The sequence below is a fragment of the Lutra lutra genome, chromosome 4 (assembly GCF_902655055.1).
Source record: "Lutra lutra chromosome 4, mLutLut1.2, whole genome shotgun sequence".
Classification (NCBI taxonomy): Eukaryota; Metazoa; Chordata; class Mammalia; order Carnivora; family Mustelidae; genus Lutra; species Lutra lutra.
The window spans coordinates 190,947,917-190,963,468 of NC_062281.1; the positions used below are offsets into that span (position 1 = coordinate 190,947,917).

Genomic DNA, 15,552 nt, shown 5'->3' on the forward strand with positions numbered 1-15,552 from the left:
CAGTGGTGTTAGGACTCCGTTCCCTCTTAATGGCTGAACAATACCCCACTGCATTTGCCGTATCCGTTGATCTGGCGATGGACATTGTGGCTTGTTTCTACCATTAGCTGTTGAGAATAGTGCAGCTGTATTAGGGTGTGAGTATTTGTTTGGGCACCGGGATGGTTTTTTGGGTACATACTTAGGAGTAGAATCATTGGCTCATGCTGTGATTCCTTGTCTGATTTTTGAGGAACCAGCAAACATGCATGAACTATTTTTGCATTCCTACCTGCAGCGGGTGTTACTATCCCCCACCCCGACATGTCTCAGCTTTTTACGTTTCGCAGTAAAGCAGCCCCTGTTCCTTCAACCGTTCTTCATATCACTTACGACTTTATTTCCGAACTCTCTGCCAGCCGGCCTCGTTTCTTTCTCTGTGCCGGCTCCAGCGTGCCCCACAGTGTAGGTACCTGCTTTCCGAGGGGGCGGAGGGCTTCGTGGAGCTCTGCTCGCGGGAGCAGAGTTGGAGCGCTGTGGGGCTAGAGCACCCTGGCTTTGCTTTTCTCCCTTCTTGTCACTCAGCTTTATTTAACCAAGTCCTTCCACCGTGCCGGTGTCGAACTACGAACCACCGTTCTCATCTTCTAACTCGGTGCTTTGTTTTCGTGGAGATCTTTGCATTTCGTCTTGCTGTGTGTGACCCACCACCCCATTCTGTCAAGTGAGTTTCGATCCTGACTCCACATTCCACCCGTTCATTCTCAAATTTGGTGTAGTGGCTGGAGACAGCCACCTAAGTATGAACTTTGAAAGGTTATGAGAGACTATTCTAGGTTTCCCCGGGTTTATTATTCAGTGACCTTTGGGGGGGTCATTAAACCCATTTAAGTCCACCCATCTTACTTCCGTCAGTTTCCATTTGCCATCTTGTTCTTAGTCACAGGAAAATGGAAGTCTTCGTCAGACGCCTGGCCACAGTTTAACACACTTCTTCTGGAGTGTCGGTTGAGTTGTGGCAAGCACCGTTTTTATTGAGGTGCTTGGCACTTCATGCTTTGTAGGGATGTTCTTTTCCCAGCACCCCTGACTTGCCTGGTAACCCTCTCAAAAGAGGAAATGTGTCGATCACTTGTACTTGTGAAAAATGTTACCAGCTCTTTGTGATTTCTTTTCCTTCTCTAAAGGCACAAAAACCAATCTAGAATGCTTTTCATGATCCTCATGAGGCTCATGGAAATACAGTTTTGAACTGTCCCATCTTCTTCCCATTTTGAACATTCAGGTATAACGTGCTTTGCAGATTCCTTAAAGTTTAGCTGTAGTGTAGTGTAGCGGTTCTGTCCGGACGTTTCCTCTGTGTCCTGTGACTTAAACGTCCTCCTGCCCCGTAACTTAGGAGAAGCGTGTCCTTTTCTTCTTTGTCTCTATGTGTTTCCTAATCTTGGACTGGGCTTCTCTCATCGTTACAGAGATTCTGCTCTTTGTACTATAAACATGCTTCTTCTTCTTTTTTTTTTTTTTTTTAAAGATTTCATTTATTTATTTGACGGAGAGAGACACAGCAAGAGAGCAAGCGAACACAAGCAGGGGGAGTGGGAGAGGGAGAAGCAGGCTTTCTGCTGAGCAGGGAGCCCAGTGCAGGGCTCGATCCCAGGACCCTGGGATCATGACCTGAGCCGAAGGCAGCTGCTTAACGACTGAGCCCCCCAGGCGCCCCCTATAAACATGCTTCTTGGGAGATGTGGCAAGATAAGATAGGGCGGTTCTCTTTTCTGTATTTATCATAAAAATGTTACATTGCTTTTTAAGTAACGTAAGAAGTCTATGTAAAAGCATTTATGTTGCTGTGAGTAGTGTTTTAAGAATGTAAGCAGTGAGCGCGACATGGGGGAGCCCGGACAGACTCTCCGGCCGCCCGACTCGCTGTCCTGCACTTACTAGGTAGTTCTTGTCACCTTAGACAGTATTTTGGGAAACAGCTGTTAAGGACTCTGCGCTGATAGTGAGCGTCAGCGGGTCTTAAACGCAAGGTGGCCTTTTCTGAACTCTATATGATAAAGTTTTCCATTGTATATGAAGGTCAGGAGACCAAAAAAACACGCAGAACTTGGAAATTACCACCAGACTATTATGTTACCATTCGGGACAGCGCCCTGTCCTGTTTGAATTTGAGACAAATGTGCTGATGATAAAGAAGAAAGGAAAGGGCATTCTTGGTCTGTGTTTTCTGATAACATTGCAGAACAGGAAATTTAGGGAAATCGTGGCCCGCACTTTGTTGTCACTGGATTTCTGATGGACCTGCATTGTAAGGGTTAATTGATAAATGGTTGAGTACGAACCAAGAACTTGAAATGTTCTGATCGTGTTTTGGCAGTGAATTTGTTACTGTCATGTTATATATTTAATTCTGTAGAAAACTGCATAAAAATATATGTACTCTGCATCCCTTCCGTGCTCATAAGCTAGGAACTGAGAGGCGTGAAAGGGCTCTGTTCCAAAAATATTTTCCTCCAGCAGCTTGCAGCTTGCCTCCACTTCTTACCTTAGTTTCTACTTTTATGTTAAATCATTGACGTTCTTTGCAAAATGCAAGTGTTGTGGGTACCTTAAGTCATTATCGTGACCAGCGCCCCACTCAAGTCCGTTTCCCAGACCAGCGGGCCGGTCTTAGCAGGACTGTGAGGAAGTGGAAGGTTGCTCCGGGTAAGTTTTGACTTGGTGCGAATGAAGAGGTCAGGAAAATCTGGAAGCAAGTACTGGTGGGGTGGGGGCAGGTGTACACACTGGAAACCCTGGCCTACCAGGGAAGCTCTGGGAACCTGTTAGGGGCACGTATAGAAGGGCAGTGGATTGACACCGAAGAGAAAGTTCATACCTTTCCATCACTTTGCCTGTGAGAAACACCGTACGTTACATTTCCGAGAATTAATAGTCATGCGTGAGATGATTTTGCTCAAGTGAGGGGGCTCTTGGGCTAAAATAAGCAAGGAGCCAGTGGCCATAGTTGGTACCAGCTATGAGTAAGTGTCCTAGAAAAGCTAAACTGAAGACAGGTCCCTACCAAAATAGCTCGGAAGTGGGGGAGTTTTGGGGAGGGAGGACAAAGGGCAAGAAAGCATTTAAGAGAGCAAAAGTGAAAATCGCTGTTTCTCTGACAAGGAAACTCTCCAAAAGCCTCTATTCATGAGCCTTCTGTGATACGTTTGTTCTTTGTTGGGGAGTGCGTCAGAACCTCCTGGAGAACGTTCCATTCCAAGCCTGCCCAGCCTGGGTCAGCCTGCCTGACTCAGACTCTGGGCTGGGGCCTCGGAGGTGTCGTCGGTGGGAGGTGTCCCGGGGGTCCTGCCTCACACCGGGCTGGGACCCTGCTGTAGCTCATGAACTGAGGCCTGTCCTTTGCTCTCTGGTTTGGCCTCCCCTCCTCTGTTAGGATACTGATTTTAATAAATACGGTGTCTCCGGTTTAGCACCTCCTCTACTTGCGGCACGGAGAGAAACACCTGAAGGAGGAAGACACGTTCTCCAGCACCATCTCTACCTCCCTTTTCACTCCTCCTCCTAAAACTTAGTTCTGAAACGCACACCCGAGCAGCCGCCACCTGAGGGGACAGAGCTTGAGAAGAACCGAGGATCCTCTGGACCTAACCCAGTGCCACCCTCATGTTGGCAGAGATGATCTCCAAGTCCCCCGGGGATGGAGACCGGCAAACAGGCCCCTTCTTTATCTTCACGCGTCCTGCTGGGGTGCTGTGGGATTCGGACCGAGTGCCTGCTCTGTTGCCGGGGCTCCCGCAGCTCGGGGCAGGGCTGCGGACTCCAGGGCAACAAGGTTGGCCGCCGGGCAGTGGTCACCAGTACCTGCCGGGGATCCCGTGACTCCGGGAGCACGTCCCCCTGGACCCCTCCAGATGGGGCTGCCTCACCCTGAGGGAGACCCCTTGTTCCTTAAACATTAAGAATTATCCTCCCTGTGCCCACTGCCCATTACCTTTGGAACACAGGGTTCCCATACGAGCATGGCTGCCACATGACGTTGGTGACACTGAAGAGAGGCTGTGTGGGTCAGTGTGTGAGATACTTGCTCAGGAGACTAAGAGCGGAACATGGACATTAAATCCCTATTAGACTTGCTGCTTATGTTTTGGGCTGTGCCTGGCCTTTTTTTTTTTTTTTTTAAAGATTTTATTTATTTATTTGACAGAGAGAGATCACAAGTAGGCAGAGAGGCAGGCAGAGAGAGTGAGAGGGAAGCAGGCTTCCCGCCGAGCAGAGAGCCCGATGCGGGACTCGATCCCAGGACCCTGAGATCATGACCTGAGCCGAAGGCAGCTGCTTAACCCATTGAGCCACCCAGGCGCCCCTGTGCCTGGCCTTTTCACTTTACGTGGTAAATCTTAATATTGAGTAAAACGAAATTTGGTTAGAAAAGTAATCGATTTCTGCACTTGATGCTAGTGAAATGTTTTTGTTTGATTACTAGAAAAGTTTGTGAGTATGATTCCGAGTTACTTTGGAAAATTTAGTGTAACTTCTTAGGAAATTCTAGGTGGTAGAAAAATGGGATAATAAGTCACTGAGGTGTGGTCTCTTTAAACAGCAGAAATTTAAGAGTTCTTTAAAATACACACATTTGGGGGCGCCTGGGTGGCTCAGTGGGTTAAGCCTCTGCCTTTGGCTCAGGCATGATCTCAGGGTTCTGGGATCGAGCCCTGCATCAGGTTCTCTGCTGGGCAGGGAGCCTGCTTCCCCCGCCCTCTCTCTGCCTGCTGCTCTGCCTACTTGTAATCTCTCATTCTGTCAAATAAATAAAATTTAAAAATAAATAAATAAATAAATAAATAAATAAATAAATAAATAAATAAATAAATAAAATACACACATTTGGGGCGCTTGGGTGGCTCAGTGGGTTAAAGCCTTTGCCTTCAGCTCAGGTCGTGATCTCAGGGTCCTCGGATCAAGCCCCAAGTCGGGCTCTCTGCTTGGTGGGAAGTCTGCTCCCTTCACCCCTCTCTGTCTGCCTCTCTGCCTACTTGTGATCTATGTCTGTCAAATAAATAAATAAAATCTTAAAAAAAAAAAAAAACTAGGGGAACAAAAAGGAAGCAACCCTCTAGGAAGTTGTTTTATATCTTTATTGTTATTTTTTTTTTATTCTCAATAAGAGGATGTTTTTATTATTTACTTCTTACCATTATTCAAAGCATACGCTGTCATTTCAACTTCAAATTAACCTCTTTGTTTCTTTCAACCCTTCTTTTTCACTAGCCTATACCTCCTCTGGAAATGTAGCACCAATGTCACACCTTATTTGTATCTCCTCCCTGGTCTGTTTCCCCAGGGTAGCACTTGGGGAAGTCTCCTGTGAACTGTTAAGATATTGTTGCTAAAGATAATAGAAGTAAAGTTTGAGAAGGGCCCCGCATAAAAGAAACATAGTGTTACAATTTGATTTCCAGTTAAAGTTGAGCCTCTGGATGAAGATGCCAGACTTTTTAGGGTCATTGATAGAGATTTCACTATGTTTTAGGATTGCGATTCTTAACCTGGACTTGTTTCAGCAAGAGCCTGAAGCCCCTAAAACATCCTGCCAAGTGTTTTGTATGTTTGCATTTTTTCCTTGGGAGGGGTTTTGTGGCTTTCTGTAGATTCCTAAAAGAATCCATAATGTGAAAAGGTGATGAATTTTGCTTTGGGAAGTCATGCTACTTCCATTAACAGTTCTCCAGTTAGTTGAGTTGGGGGACGCTGTATTGAAACCAGACTTAATATTAGAAACATTCATTCCACTTGACTTTTTTTTTACCCTAATTTTTAAAATCACATTTCAGATCATTACACTCTGATTTCTCAGAAATAGCATTGTGACTGTTGCTGTCTCTTGCCTAATCATGTATCTGAATCTCTTTTAGAAAATCAGTCTTAGGGGCGCCTGGGTGGCTCAGTGGGTTAAGCCGCTGCCTTCGGCTCAGGTCATGATCTCAGAGTCCTGGGATCGAGCCCCGCATCGGGCTCTCTGCTCAGCAGGGAGCCTGCTTCCTCCTCTCTCTCTGCCTGCCTCTCTGCCTGCTTGTGATCTCTCTGTCAAATAAATAAATAAAATCTTTAAAAAAAAAAAAAGAAAGAAAATCAATCTTAGTGGTAAGCAAAATTGAGCACACAAAGTGCCTAGAACATAGCTGATGATCAGTGAGTAGCTGCTGTATTGGATGTTGAATATACAAAACTGAGTATTATTTAAGCCAGTAAAAAAATTTTTTTTAAGATTTTATTTAATCTCTATACTTAACATGGGATTCGAATTTACAACCCCAAGATCAGGAGTCCCACGCTCCACTGACCGAGCCAACCAGGCATCCCTCAGGCCAGTAGAGTTTTCAGGTCAACACAGAAGTGAATTGAAATATATTACTGAAATACTGTTTTTTAAAGATTTTATTTACTTATTTGAGAGAGAGAGAATAAGCATGCATGAAAGAGGGTAAACGGGGAAAGGCGGGGAGGTGGCAGGCAGAGGGAGAACAGCCTCCCTGCTAATAAGCAGGGTTGATCCCAGGACCAGCGAGACTGTGACCTGAGCCAAAAGCAGACACTTAATCAACTGAGCCACCCAGCTGCCCCATATTATTGAAATACTTTTTAAAATGACAATCTCAGTAAAGCTGCTTGGGGAAAAAAAAATCCTCAATACAGTATTAGCAAATCAAATCCAACAATGTCTAAAAAGAATTATACACCATGACTGAATGGGATTTATTCCAAGTACACAGGGCTATTGCAGTATTGAAAACAACTAATAATCTGGGGCGCCTGGGTGGCTCAGTGGGTGAAGCCTCTACCTTCGGCTCAGGTCATGATCCCAGGGTCCTGAGATCGAGCCCCACATTGGGCTCTCTGCTCAGTGGGGAGCCTGCTTTCTCCCTGCACCCCCGCCTGCCTCTCTGCCTACTTGTGATCACTCTGTCAAATAAACAAATAAAATCTTTAAAAAAAAATCAATAATCCACCATATCAACAGGTTGAAGAAGAAAAATAACCTGATCATGTCGATCAGAGCAGAAATAACTGTTGACAAAATCTAATACCCATTCATGACAAAAATTCTCAGCACGTTAAGAATAGAGGGGAGGGGCGCCTGAGTGGTTCAGCAGGTTAAGCCTCTGCCTTCGGCTCAGGTCATGATCTCAGAGTCCTGGGATCGAGCCCCGCATCAGGCTCTCTACTCTGCGGGGAGCCTGCTTCTCCCTCTCTCTCTGCCTGCCTCTCTGCCTACTTGTGATCCCTCTCTCTCTGTCAAATAAATAAATAAATATAAAAAAAAAAAAAGAGTAGAGGGGAACTCTCTCAACCTGATAAAGAATAGTTACAGAAAAACCTGATTAGTAAATAATACTTGTTGGTGAAAAAGGAAAGTTGTGGAAACCACGAAAGCATTATCGTTTAAAGTTTTTTCTTTCAGGGCAGTAGACTTTCTGATGAAACGCACCAGAGAGATATATTTGGTTAAATCGTTTGCTGTAGCAGCACTTCCAGGTAAATATGACTCCTGATTGGGTATTTGATGCTACAAAGTAATTGTGAATTATTTAGGTGATAATGCCCTTAGAGTTTTCCAAAGAGTTGTTACCTTTTAGAGATGTATGTTGCAGTATTGAGGTGTGAGGTGATACGAAGTTTGGGATTTGTTTTAAAATATTTGAAATTGGCGGCAATGCGGGTGTAGAAATCAAACAAGATTGGCCCCGTGTTGCTAATTGTAGTGGTAGAGTGACGGGCACTCTAAGTTCATTATTCTGGCCTGTCTACTTTTGTATCTTCTATAATATAGGAAGATAAAATTCCTCGACGTAAAACTGGTTTGGTCATGCCCCTTAGGATGGCTACCATCAAAACCCAGAAAAGAGTAAGTGTTGGTGGGCATGTAGGGAAACCAGAGCCCTCGTGCACCAGTGGTGGGAAGGTAAAATGGTGCGGCCGCTATGGAAGACAGTTCGACGATGCCTCAGAACATTAAAAACAGAATCACTTGCATCCAGCTTGTCCACTTCTGGGTATTTATCCAAAAGAATTGAAAGCAGGATCTCTAGAAGATACTTATCATATTCATGACCGCGTTATTCACAGGAGCCAAAAGGTGCAGCAACCCAAGTGTCCATTACTGAGTGAGGATAAAGGAAGTGTAGTATGTCTGCACAACGGAATGCAGTTCAGCCTTGACAAGGAGGGAAATTCTGACACAATATATAACGTGAATGAGCCTCGAGGACTTTATGAAAAGTGAAATAAACCAGTCATAACACAAGTACCTACCTACTGGAGATACCAAACATAATCAAATTCATAGAGACAGAAAGTAGAATGGTCACCAGGAGCTGGGTGCGGGGGGGGGGGCGGAGAATTAGAGTTTAATAGGGACAGTTTCGGTTTGATGACGAATGGTACACCTAACAATGGCTAAGATGGTTAATTTTATGTTGTATTTGACTCCACAATTAAAACAACTTGTTGGAATTTGAAGGAATGATTAGAAGGCTCCCTTTAATCTTTGAGAAGTTGGGTTTATAAAAAGTGTGATTTCACTCCCTAAGAATTCTTTTGCAGAATGTGCTTTAAGTGAATATTTTAATCAACCATAACATAAGCTTTACAAGGTCAGGGACCGTTTAATTCACCATTGTCTGTCAGCATGGAGGAGACCACCTGGGGCTCGGTAAAGAGTAGACGAACGGGTGGATGGGTGGTCGGGTGGATGGGTGGACGGACAGACGGACGGATGAATGGATGGGGGAGTGGACAGACGATGGGTGGAGTATGTGGCTGGGTGGATGAGTAAAAGAAAGAAAAAAGCAGCCCCTCTCCCTGGATTCTCCCCAGTCCTGTTGTCCCTCCTCAGCTTTCAGCCCCTGCACTGTCATGGGGCACCTGTGGCTGACCTCTGACTGGCTCAGTGATTCTGCTCTCCCCTCTCCTGTCACTTCCACCGTGAGGCCTACGAGCTTCCCTCAGGCGCAGCACTGGGAAGCTCCCCGCGCTTCCTCCGCTGCCTCCCCACTTTGCCTACACGGTGAGATTTGAACTTGTGAAAGTGCATCGAGGCTCCTCCCCATTCCGCTCCTGCTTCCTCTCTGGTCTTATCTCATGGCACCCCCCTGTGGGCCATGTTCCTGGCCACCTGGAACCAGGGGAGCTGTCTAGTCTGCCAGCGTGGCTGACAGAGCCCGCCCTCCCCCAGGGCCGGTTTGAGGGACCAGCCGGCCTCCCTGGCAGGTCACCATTCCTAACTTTTGTGAGATGGCAGCGCTTACCGTGAGCGCTCCTGGTGGCCGTGTGCCACACGTGGAGTGCTTGTCCCGTGAAGAGGGAATAAACACAGGAAACTTGCCACTGTACTACTCAGAAGACTAGTTATTGGCTTAATTTAAGGATTTATTTCACACAGAAATGTCTTATTTTAAAAAAATGAATTTCAGGGACACCTGGATGGCTCAGTCATTAGGCATCTGGGCTCAAGTTGTCATCCTGGGGTCCTGGGATCTAGCCCCGCGTCAGGCTCCCTGCTTGGCAGGAGGCCTCCTTCTCCCTCTCGTACTTCCCCTGCGTGTGCTCTCTCTCCCTGTCTCTTTCTCCCTCTTAAATAAATAAATAGATAAATAAAATCTTTTAAAAAAGACATGAACTTCACATTAATGTGCACATAAATTATAAAATTGGTATTTTGAAGCCTGCAAATGATTTTAATGTGGAAGACCTTGGTTTTCTTTAAGGAACTGGGTATGTCAGTGCTTCTTGAGGGATCTGGGGAAGGCGTTTGCCCCCTGGGCACATTGGCAATGTCTGGAGACATTTTTGGTTGTCACAGCTGGGGGGTTGCTGCTGGCCTCTAGTGGGTGGAGGCTGGCGATGCAGCCAAACATCTTGTAGAGCCCGGGGACGGCTCCGGGACGGAGAGCCATCAGTGCAGAACTTTTGAGAGACCCTGAGCTACGTGATAGAGATTTTCCCAGCACCTGAGAATTAAATTTATTTGGGATTGTGATGAAACCCTTAAGCCTATGATTACATATTTTGTCTAGAGGTTCTTTGGAAGTGTTCCATTTTAGAAAAAAGTTACGAGTAATTTTTAAAAAATGTGTTTTACAAAGTCAGAGGAAAGTGATGCTGTGATGAGAGCATTACGAGGCAGCTGAACGGGGGAGCTGCTGTTTGTAAATTTCATGCAGTGTCACCAGTTAATTAAAAAGTTACCTCTTTCAAAGAATGCCACTTTTTTGTTTGTTTGCTCTTTGTTTTTCACTTCACAGTATTACTGTGTATAATACTACTTAATACCTTTCTTTCCTGAGTAAAAGGGATAAAGTGGGGCCCCGAGAGGGTTCGAAACTGTAGGGATTTTCTGTAGCTCTGGGCTGTACTCAGCACGAAGATGATGGGGAGGTCATCATGGGAATGCCTCCTAAGTCTCCTTAGCTCTGTCCTAGCCATTACTTCTGAAACCTAGCTTTGGCTTATAATTAATCTATCCACAAGTACTTACTGAGCACCTGTGTGGCAGGCCCAGACTGGGCTCTTCACTTAATGTTATTTATGATCCACCAAACAAGGTTGTGGAAGGTGATCCCATTCCTGATTTACGATGCAGAAATAGGCAGGTAGTGTTTGAAGAATCCACACCTCGTTACAGAGCGAATCAGAAACAAAATTTGCTTCCTTACTACATTCTGTCCAATCCCAAAGTTCCTGTCTTTTCCACCAGACTGCACTGTCTAAAACTTCTAATAGCATCTTGCTGTCTGAGGAATCAAGGGAGCTCACTGGTGTAGGGGGACGCTCACCGTAAGTTCTAAGTCCGGCCCCTCTCCAGCCGCCCCTCATTATACTCTTAGAGCCCTGATTCCCCAGTCTTGCTGGTCCTGGAATGTGGCCTATGCCTCACCACCTTTAGAGCCGACACATTTTTATTCTCTTTGAAATACTTCCTTACTCCCAGGAGACCTCAGTTATCCTTTCACAGGTGTCCTAGGGAGATCTCCACCTGCACTTGGATGGACCCTAGAGCTGCCCTCAGGGATTCCCAGCCCCTCTTCCAGACACGTGGTAGGATGGCACCTCTCTGTCCTGGTAGGCTTGGGAGGGGCCATGTGGTAGTTCTGGCTGAATGAATTGGAAGCCATGTGTCCCCTCTGGGTGGAAGGTGTAGCTCCCATGAGAAGACCCTCCACGGTGCCCACCCTTTCCCTCTGGCCCAGGGCCTGGCCACATTTGAGATGGTGGCTCCTTGATCATGTCGTCCTCTGCTGACTGATGAAGTTCCCAACCCTGGATGAGTCCCCTTCTGTAGTTCTCTTACCACTGTATAGTTGTAGATGGTTGTTGCTATGTTGCTATGTTTGTGTTCTCTGAAGAGATTGTGATTTGATTCCCCAAAGCCCGGCACCTTGCAGTGTGCTTATGTATAGTAGATCTTCAGGAAAGGTCTCTTGGAACAAAATCAAAGTCCATGGGATGTGAAGCCAAAAGGACCTTTGACCTTAAGTGGGAATGGTCTGATTTAAATAAGAATTTATGACTGGGGACTGTACTGAAGAGAGTCTGTGAGAATGTGTGCCTTTTTACATTTTGATTTTGGGGCTGTATATTTTATTTACTCTAAAATTTCTTTGAGGTTAAAAAAGAATCAGCTGGAGATTTTATACTTACGTAGTGTAGGGCGTGTTTCTGTGCAGATCGTCTGTAGCAGAGGGCCTGGTGACTGCGATTACTTTCAGCTCCTTCCATGAGGAGAGGGCTGGAGTTCTTCATCCACGCCCATCAGAGGTACCTGTCGTCATCTAGCGGCAGCATTCCTTCATTGCAGATTGTTCTGCCAGCCCGAGATGAAAAGCTAACAAAGCGTCACACTGGGTAGGATTTGCTGTGAAATGCTGGCAGTCAAGTAAGACACTCATCTGTTGTTATTTATTACTTCATTCTTGGCCCAGTGTGATGAACCTGGGTTTCTGGGAATGAGAAGGGGCACACATCAAGTTCTCTTTCGAAAACAGCAGATGTCTCTTTATAGTAGAAGAAAGAAGTCGGAGGGGAACTGCTTGGTGCCGGGTTGATGTCAAGGCTGCAGCACCCCAGCTCCAGAGCCACTCTGTGAGGGTGGGTGACTTGTGTGGCCTGGACGAGGGGCCAGCCGCTCCTCAGCCCACGGGGTTGGGATGTACTAAGGAAGCCTAAGTATTCTATTTGAAGTTAACCCTGAGATGGACCGTTGTGTTCCTTTCCTCTTGATTTTTATTTTTTATTTATTTATTTATTTTTTAAAGATTTTATTTATTTATTTGACAGAGAGAGAGAGAGATCACATGTAGGCAGAGAGGCAGGCAGAGAGAGGGGGGAAGCAGGCTCCCTGCCGAGCAGAGAGCCCGATGCAGGGCTCAATCCCAGGACCCTGAGATCATGACCTAAGCTGAAGGCAGGGGCTTAACCCACTGAGCCACCCAGGTGCCCCTTGATTTTTATTTTTTAAAAAAGATTTCATTTATTTGTTTATTTACTTGACACACAGAGAGAGAGAAGACAAGCAGGGGGAGTGGGAGAAGCAGGTTCCCCACCAAGCAGGGAGCCCGAAGTGGGGCTCGACCGCAGGACACTGGGATCATGACCCAAGCCGAAGGCAGATGCCCCAACCCACTGAGCCACCCAGGGGCCCCTCTTGGTTTTCAAATTGGTGGCAATTTCTAGTGATTAAAATCATTGGGATTTTAATGGGTGGCTCAGTCGGTTAAGCGCCCGACTCTTGATTTTGGCTCAGGTTGTGATCTCAGGGCCATGAGATGGAGCCCAGTGATGGGCTTTGTGCTCATTGGGGAGTCTGCTTGGGTTTCTCCCTCTCCCTCTGCCCCTCCCTCCACTAACATTCTCTCTCAAGTAAATACGTAAATCTTTAATAAAATAAAATAAAATCTACCACAGCCACAAGACTAGCCGTGTCCTAAAATCATAGGTGTGTCCCCAGATGGAACTTAGGTATATGGAAAGTCTGATTACTTGCCTTGCTGTTCCGTGATTTTAATTAAGACTGTGCCATTCAGGTAGACTTTTTAATGATCTAGAATGTGGTGAAATGAATCCGGTGAAGACTCTCAGCGTAGGTGACATGTTCTTTTATTTGTGATTCTTTGGGGGGAAGAGTACAGAAATACCATTCACTTGTTTCTATAAATACTTGATAAGGCCAATTGAATGTGATGAAATATTTAAAATATCATTTATTAAATATTTAAAAGTTCAATCCTTGGAACTGGCCGAATCTCTTCATTCTACTGCTGGCTGAAAGGAGCAATTTATAAATTCTGAAATACAAAATTAGAATACTGGGGATATAGCTATACAATTCTTTTTGCCTTGAAGCATTAGCTGTTTTCAGCTACAGGCCTTTCTTTTTTCTTCCTTTCTTTTTCTTTTTTTTTTCCCAAAGATTTTATCTCTAAGTAATCTCCACACCCAGCATGGGGCTCGAACTCCCCACCCCGCGATTGAGAGTTGCGGGCTCCACTGGCTGAGCCGCGGGGCGCCCCGCTATGGGCCTTCCCGTTAGGGCAGCAGAAGGGCACACACTGTGCTCTCTCCCATCACAGGCTTCCTGCAGTGTGCTTGGCCTGGCATTTCCACACTCCTGCTGCGCTGAATACAGTCATTCGGCTTACGCGTGAGGACTTTTTTTTTTTTTTTTTAATTTATTTATTTGACAGACAGAGATCACAAGCAGGCAGAGAGACAGGCAGAGATAGAGGAGGAAGCAGGCTCTCCACTGAGCAGAGAGCCCGATACGGGGCTCGATCCCAGGACCCTGGGATCATGACCCGAGCCGAAGGCAGAGGCTTAACCCACTGAGCCACCCAGGCGCCCACGCGTGAGGACTCTTAACGGACTCGCACCCCGGAGTGACCTTCAGCTTTATTTGCTGTGCTTATAGCTTTATTACTAAAACCTTAAATATGCAAACAAACCAGAATCAAATAGAGCCATTAATGTGCACGGTTAATAGTGAGTCGGACTCAACATCTTCTGTTTTAAAATGAGATTAGTGACGAAAACCTGGGGGCTTTGCCCCAGGTCCCTTCAGGTGGCCCGTTTCTCAATATTGTCTGTACCTGCGGGCCGCGTTCCAGCTCTGTCTTGGCTCCATGTCACGAGCTGTCTGGGGATGATGCGAGTCTCGGCCCCTGCGTGAAACATTCAGCCCAACCGTACGGGGAGCTTGTTTCCTGTATTGAGTGGGACCTTCTCTGAGCAGCGGCTGCGGCAACCTGTGGGGGCCCCCAGCATGTTACTCTCCCAGTGATTCGCCTCTGTCCTGGGTTGTATTTCTGAACAAGGGCAGGGGGAGCCTAACATCTGGATCCTCTTTTTCACCAAATTTCTTGTCCTGGCCGTAGGGCGGGAAGGATATATTTTCCAAAGGCCCTTCAAATTTTTGGTCTTTATAATTGGGGTTTGGTTTCACAGCACACCTCCTTATAATCTAATCACAGCTTCCCTTTCCAGGCAGATTCCCACAATATTTTCATGTATCCTGTGCCTCCAGATTCTCTAGTCTCCTTTACTTGGAACAAACATCCACCTGCCAGAAACAAAAAAGCAAAAAGCACCTCCCCAATACTGAAAACACCAAATCAGGAGTGCCTGGGTGGCTCAGATGTTAAGCGTCTGCCTTCGGCTCGGGTCATGATCCTAGGGTCCTGGGATTGAGCCCCGCATTGGGCCCCCTGCCCGGCAGGAAGCCCGCTTCTCCCTCTCCCACTCCCCCTGCTTGTGTTCTCTCTCTCACTGTATCTCTATCAAATAAATGAGTAAAATCTTCCAAAAAAAAAAAAAATCATACCTGTTTTTTGGTTCTCGGTACCAAAATTATCTTCCTATGAGCGAATTTACAAACCAGAACACTGACTTAATTGTACTGGACATGAGGTGCCTTATATACTCATCCATCTACGCAGTAATCCTGAGTAACGACACAGTGCTAGGTGCTGGGAATTAACGAACAAGAGGTCTCCCTCTCGTGGAATCTGTGTTTTTGTTCCCATATGAGTGGAGGAAGAGAAGTCCTAGCAACACCTAATGCCATTTACTAAGCGTCAGACTCTATCCTGAGCATTTCACCAAACCAGCCCATCAGATGGGTACTACTGCTGTCCTCAGTTTATGGATGGGGAAACTGAGGCCCATGGAGGAAGCTGGGTAACCTGCCCTGAGGCCCCAGACTGGCACCACTGCCCTTTCCCTGACAGTGTGGCAAGGAGTAGCAGAAGAAAAGGAAAAGAGGAAGTGGGGACCAGAGAAGCAGGTGCTGAAGTTGAAGGAGGGAAGGTTCCAACAGAGACCTGAGGTGATGGGTCCCCTGAGACCCTGTCGGGTCTGAAGAGGTCAGAGCTATTTTAATAACGGTAAGACGTTACTTGCCTTGTCCTCCTCCTCTCTTGAGTGCCTGCTGGAGCTCTCTAGAGGCTGCGAGACCTGCGACCACGCAGCGGGCTAGCTGGGAGAAGCGAGGACCCGGCTGACTGTAGAAAGATCTGCAAA

At 46.3% G+C, this 15,552-nt stretch overlaps 1 protein-coding gene across 4 annotated transcripts in view; it reads left to right on the top strand.

The window, feature by feature from the left end:
- Positions 1-15,552, top strand: part of CLSTN1 (calsyntenin 1) — a 79,484-nt gene that overhangs the window by 24,125 nt on the left and 39,807 nt on the right. The window lies entirely within an intron of this gene.